We start from the raw sequence: 6,359 nt of genomic DNA on the forward strand, positions 1-6,359 counted from the left end.
TGTGAGTTTGGTCTCACAGGCATTGGCCAAGGCAGTGGGCACAAATTGGAAACTACACTGTGCCTATCGGATCCAGAGTTCCGGCAAGTAGAGAGAATGAACCAGACTCTTAAAGAGACCCACAAAACTAATTCTGGAGACTGGCAGTGGATGGGTGGATCTCCTTCCTTTCGCCCTCCTTAGGGCATGATGTACACCCTATTTAAACAAGGTAACCCCATTTGAAATAATGTTTGGGAGACACCCCCCCCCCCCGCTCTGTCCTTGGCTACAGGAGGTTGCCCTAGCAGAAATGACTGATCAGTCCGTACTCCAGTCACTGCAGGCATTACAGTCTGTCTTAAAAAAAAAAAAAACAAAACCCATGCAGGGATCCAGACTGCCCACATGGGGATGGAGATGGAGGTGGAACCACATCCTTACCAACCCAGGGACTTGGTTTGGATATGTTGCTATCAAGTGGGGAACTTGGAGCCTCTCTGGAAGGGACCGTTTACTGTTATCCTGACCACCCCCATGGCAGTAAAAGTAGAAGGCATTAGGGCCTGGGTTCATGCAGGTCACGTCAAACGAGCTGAGAATAAGGACGCCCCCTAGAGATGGAAGCTGCAGCCAACAGACCCCACTGACCATGGACTAAAGCTAAGACTAAAAAAACTGTGAGTTTATTGTTGCTCCTATTGTTACCTGTTTATGTAAAGTATAGGTGGGAAATTAGATGAAAAATGAGCCGACTGTGCACTAATGTCATTCGTATAAGAGGAAATTAGAGCCATAAAATGTTAGTCTTACATGCTCAATATAACATAGAACTGGCTGAAAAGTCAAGGATTTGACTAATCTCCAAAGAAAAGGGGGGAATGTAAGGGCCTGGTCGGTCAGAGGGAGCCATTTTGTTGCAGTGAACTTAGATTGACCCTATGCAGTGAACTTAGATTGACCCTGCCCCTCCCAGAGGAACTTACTTGCAAAGCCTAGATACAAGGGCGGGTCAGGCCAGGTGAAGACATCCAATCAGTGGGGCGTGCATATATTTACTGAGGTGAGTTTAAATCCCATTGACCACCTGTATGTGGGCGGAGCTCAACCACCCCTATAAAGATTAGTTTGCGAGGCTGAAGAAGGGAGTAGGAGAGCCATCGGAGGAGTAGGAGAGTCGTCAGAGCCTTCAGAGCTGTCAGAGCCTTCAGAGCTGTCAGAGCTGTCAGAGTCACCAGAGCTGTCAGAACTGTAAGAGCTGACAGAGTTGTCAGAGCAGTCAGAGCTGTCAGAGCCGACAGCTCTGTCAGAGCCGTGAGAGCCGCCAGCGGCCTAGCCGCCGGCAGCCTCGCCACCACCAAGCCGCAACCCTGCCATGAATGGCCTTGCCGCCCCCCGCAGCCTTGCTGCCCCGAGCCACGAGCCACCTTGTTGCCCGGAGCTGCAGCCCCGCCACGAGGGGCCTTGCCTTCCAGAACGGGCGGCCCCGCAGCGAGGGGCCTCGTGGGAGCGGCATCATTCCGGGGAGCAGCCTCTTTGGCATGCGGCCTCATCATCGAGCAGCCTCGTCCAGGGCAGCCTCATCCAGAGTGACCTCATCTGGGGAGCGGCCTCATTGGCGAGCGGCCACGTCCAGTGTAGTGGCCTCCTCTGGGGGGCCGTCTTGTCAGAGTAGCGTCATGGGGAGCAGAGTCTGTGTCATCGGGGTTGTTGTCCTCCTTGTCATCGTTGCTGTTGTCATCGCCTCTTCATCGTCGGAAGCAGCCTCGTCCGGGGAGCAGCCTTGTCCAGAGTGGTCTCTTCTTGGGAGTGGCTCCACCTGGGGAGTGGCCTCATCTGCAGAGCGGCCTCGTCCAGAGTGGGCTCGTCTGCAGAGCAGCCTTGTCCAAAGCGGCCTCGTCCAGAGCAGCCTCATCCGGAACGGCCTTCTTGGGAGTGTCCTTGTTGGGGTCATCATCATCGTCCCTTCGTAAGAGATGGCCCCTACCAGTCAGTTTGATTTTTGATGCTTGGCACAAAATAAAGCTTTGTTTGATTTTCGCTTTGTGTCAGTCTCATTCCTTTGATCACGGACCCTAACAAATAGTAGGAGGAGTGATGTCAGCAAAATGGCCAAATATCAAGTAACAATAATTTGACATCCTTCCACAGACAAAGGTGCCTCCGTGAGATCTGAGGGCCAAGTAGGAATTTGGAAACCTTGGTGCAGCCCAAGACTGAAGAAGGCCATTTTGAGAAGGCAAGGCTTGCAGCCACACCACAGACTGACTACATGCGGTCTGGTTACAGAAAAGGGAACACCACACCCCTGGGAACTTTGCCATAGCCCACTTTGGCTGTGGGTCTGTAAATTCTTTCTTCTCTACTCCTTGGAATGTATTTTTAGGAAATAGTCTCAAATTTATGTTCCATTGGCATTATCTCACAACATTAGGGAATATCCTTAAAATTAGAACGAGTAATGCCCTTGTAATGATGAGCTCTAAGATTGATGAAGAGGATGGTTTGCTAATGAAATGGAAAATAGATTAAGTAAAATGTCAAATTAATTAGAAGAATGCAAGATGATGTAGAAAGAGTCAGAGCTCAGCTATATTTATTTTTAGGTGCTTTAAAAATCAACCTGATAGTAACATGTCAAAATCATAGGGGTGGTCATTTTTAAGACAGTGGGATATAAGGTGATAATATAAGTTAAGGAAAAGGCTAAATTGTTCTAACAAAGAAGCCAAAAATTCAGTTGTTCAACAAAACAGAAGAGTAATAAAAGCTGGAATGCCCCAGGTGGCTGTGAGAAGTTGTCCTGAGTTAGAAATTTCCACAGACAACCCAAAATTTGCTCCATATCACTATTTTGTCCTCAGTTCTTGATCATATCCTTCCTAGTTAGATGGATCGCAACACTTCCTTCTCTGCAGATTAGAAAGAAATTCTCCAAAGAATTTCCAAAGAAATTCACATCCTTTGGAGACTCTTGGATTCTCCAAAAGATGTGAAAATTTCAAACCTATTTATTTCTCCAATTATAGGTTTTGGCTTTCAGATCAAACCTTATGTTCCTTTCTAAAATTTTAAATCATTGGTGGGTTTTAAAATGTTGCTAATTACCAGAGACAAAGAAAAAAAAAAAGAAGTCAAAGTGTTGAAAATATTAAAAGTGAGCAATGTGCTTGCAAAAAAGTGTTTTCAACTGAATTTCTCAGCTAATGACAATGACAATGTGGGTGTTATGTAGTTGACTATTTTAACTGACAAACACATATGATGCAGTGGCACATGAAACACAAGAAGACAGATGAAATATGAAAGCTATTGAGTGGAAAACACTGGGCATGAATGGGATGGTTTTATAACTGGTAGAAAATGTCCACTTAGGGACAAGATAATTGCTCTGTCAATCTAGATCCTGTGGACTTAATAGTCTACTTGGGTATTTTTGTTGATGTGATATTCCCACCCCTAGGATTATGGCAACAACTTTTGAGTAAATAGAACCAGTTAATAATTTTATATTAGAGGTCACTAATGGCAGCGATTTATGGACATAGCATTGCCTCAAGCTTAAAATGAGTGAGTAATAAAGCTAATAATAATGGTTAATGCTACGGGTCAGGTATATTTGAAAAGCATTACCTATGTCAATTAAATCCTCACAACAGTCCTCTGAGAGAGGTACTATTATTATCCACATCTTATAGATGAAAAAAAAAAATCACTGTTAAATTGCTTTAATAATCTTTCTAGGTTCATGTGTGTTTTAGAAACACAGTGAGGGTGTGTGTGTATGTAATTGTGTGTGTGTGTGTGTGTATGTGCTCCTGTTACAGAATATTAGCAGAAAGCAGATTGCAAGAAGAAGCAAATACAATTAACCCTTGAACAACAGGGGAATGAGGGGCATGGAACCTAATCTAATATCTGAATATAATTTTTGACCCTCCACAAGCTTAACTGCTAATAGACTACTGTTGACTAGAAGCCTTACTGATAAAATAAACAGTAGATCAACATACATTTTGTATATTATATATATTATATACTGTGTTCTTTTTTTTTATTGTGTTAATGCTAGTCACCACACAATACATCATAAGCTTTTGATGTAGGGTTCCCAGATTCATTGTTTACATGTAACACCCAGTGCTCCATGCAATACGAGCCCTCCTTATACCCACCACCAGGCTCACCCATCCCCCACACCCCTAAAACCCTCAGTTTGTTTCTCAGAGTCCACAGTCTTTCATGGTTCATCTCCTCCTCTGATTTTCACCTCCCATCACTTTTCCTTTCCTTCTCCTAATGTCTTCCATGTTATCCCTTATGTTCCACAATAAGTAAAACCATATGATAATTGACTTTCTCTGCTTGACATATTTCATTCAGCATCATCTCCTCCAGTCCCGTCCATGTTGCTACAAAAGTAAGGCATTCATCCTTTCTGATGGCTGCGTAACATTCCTTTGTATATACTGTATTCTTATAATAAAGTAAGCTAGATGGCTTCTTGGCCTTTTGGCTAAAGTCAAGGGTGGTGTCTGTTCTTATAAGTTTAATATCTGAAAAGCACTCAATCCAAGGACAATATACTACCTGAATTTTTGGAACAAGGATATGGAATTGGAGCTTATTACTCTGTCTGCCCCATACATTGACCTGGTATTGCAATTTTTTCGGGAATGGTGCACCTTCACGGGGGATTTAAAAATAAATAAATAAATAAATCAGCTAGAGATAAAATGAAATGTTATTTACTGTACTGTCCTATCTTTAGCTCTATCATAAATTTACATCAGCTGTCTGTAAGATGAATCATCTATTAGTACCTGCATCAGTATTGTCTTACTATGATACAAAACACCATAGATGGTGCATGTATTATTAGTACTGGGCATCAAAAATGCAAAGATAATGTACAGTATTTGTGTGCCTAAATTTTGATAAATTTTAACTTTTTATAATAGATTGTAGATATTTTATGGTAATCAATGATAAAATTAGAATCACATCTGTATATATTTTATGTATTTATGATACCATTTTTCTTAATTTTTCAACATTTATAAGCTATATGTTTCATCTGCAAGATTTTTCAAACTGTCACAAATATCCAAAAAATTTTCCAGTATATTTATTTTAAAAATTTGCTTATAGGTAGACCCACACAGGTCAAACCCATGTTGTTCAAGGGTCAAATGTAGTTGGAGAAATTTCCCCATGATGTCAGTTACACAACCAAAAATGTGATTGCCTACTTGAGGAACCTTCTGGTAGAGGAGGTAGATGGATTACGAGGAACAATAGGCCAGGAATTGGCTTTGGCTTTGTTCAAAAATTAAAACTTATGTCTTCTGGAAAGGAAAAGCATTCTGGTAATAATAATAATAATAAAGGAGAAAGAAAAGGAGAAACGGAGGGAAAAGAAGGGTCAGTGATAGCTAACATTCACTGAGTGCCTACAGGGGAGATGACGTGCTTGTGTTACATTTCTGCATTTACAGAGGAGGAAACAGGACAGAGACAGAGGAACACCAGTGAAGCTATGGCCAGGAAGTGGTCAAGCAGGGACTCCCACCCAGGCGTCCTAACCTTTAGATAGAACACTTCTGAACACATAGAGGTGTTAGTGAAAGGTGCATGTGAACAGGCAAGGACTTAGCTCAACACTTAACTCTCCACAAAGCCTTCCTCTGCATTCCTGCACCATGATGGTCCCCTCCCTTTGGGCCCCTGCAGGACTGAGCCATTGTAGGCAGGTCCTTGTTTGATCTGACCCTGCATCTTCTCTGTCAGTTTCATGCACACATAGCTTGTTTTGGGGGGTTTTATTTTGTTGTTGTTGTTTTGTTGTTGTTGTTGTTTTTTTTTAGCTACAGCAAGAGTTTCTGTAAAAACAGGTGTTCTGTTTTCTTCCATTTCTATTTTGTGCTGTGCATCTTTGCTTTGTGTAGTCCTCGTTCAACTCTTTCAGAAGGTACAGTGAAGTAAAGTGATAGTAGTCATATGCAGGTTGGGGCAGGGGAAGTGACACATCACACAATCAAAGTCCTACCTTATGATTACTAGGACAAGCTCTCCAGGCCTTTGCTCATGGTGCTCTCCCCACATGATCTCTGTCCATCCTGCCAATGTTCTTCAACATTAATCCCACATGTTGCGTTGCCCAGGCAGGTGAATTAATCTCTTCCTCTTTTGTCTTTCCAGCTTATAAAGAAAACTTGCCCCTGGCTTCCTTCTGTTTTTGCCTCCTCCTCTTTCAAGATAGTGTCCATTTATTACTTCCCCTGGGGCCTGTCACACTCCTGGCATCCTGCCTTTGCACACACTCCTGGCTTTGCCTGGAAACACCTCACATATCTCACATGTCTCACTTTCTCACTGAT

The 6,359-nt window shown here is 42.8% G+C and overlaps 1 non-coding gene across 1 annotated transcript; it reads left to right on the top strand.

The window, feature by feature from the left end:
• The first annotated feature begins 4,475 nt into the window (after positions 1 to 4,475).
• Positions 4,476 to 4,669, top strand: LOC125110205 (U2 spliceosomal RNA). Its single transcript, XR_007130526.1, has one exon. It is a non-coding gene; the product is annotated as a U2 spliceosomal RNA (small nuclear RNA).
• The last annotated feature ends 1,690 nt before the right edge of the window (positions 4,670 to 6,359 follow it).

This window comes from Lutra lutra, chromosome 9 (genome assembly GCF_902655055.1).
Source record: "Lutra lutra chromosome 9, mLutLut1.2, whole genome shotgun sequence".
In the NCBI taxonomy this organism is placed as follows: domain Eukaryota; kingdom Metazoa; phylum Chordata; class Mammalia; order Carnivora; family Mustelidae; genus Lutra; species Lutra lutra.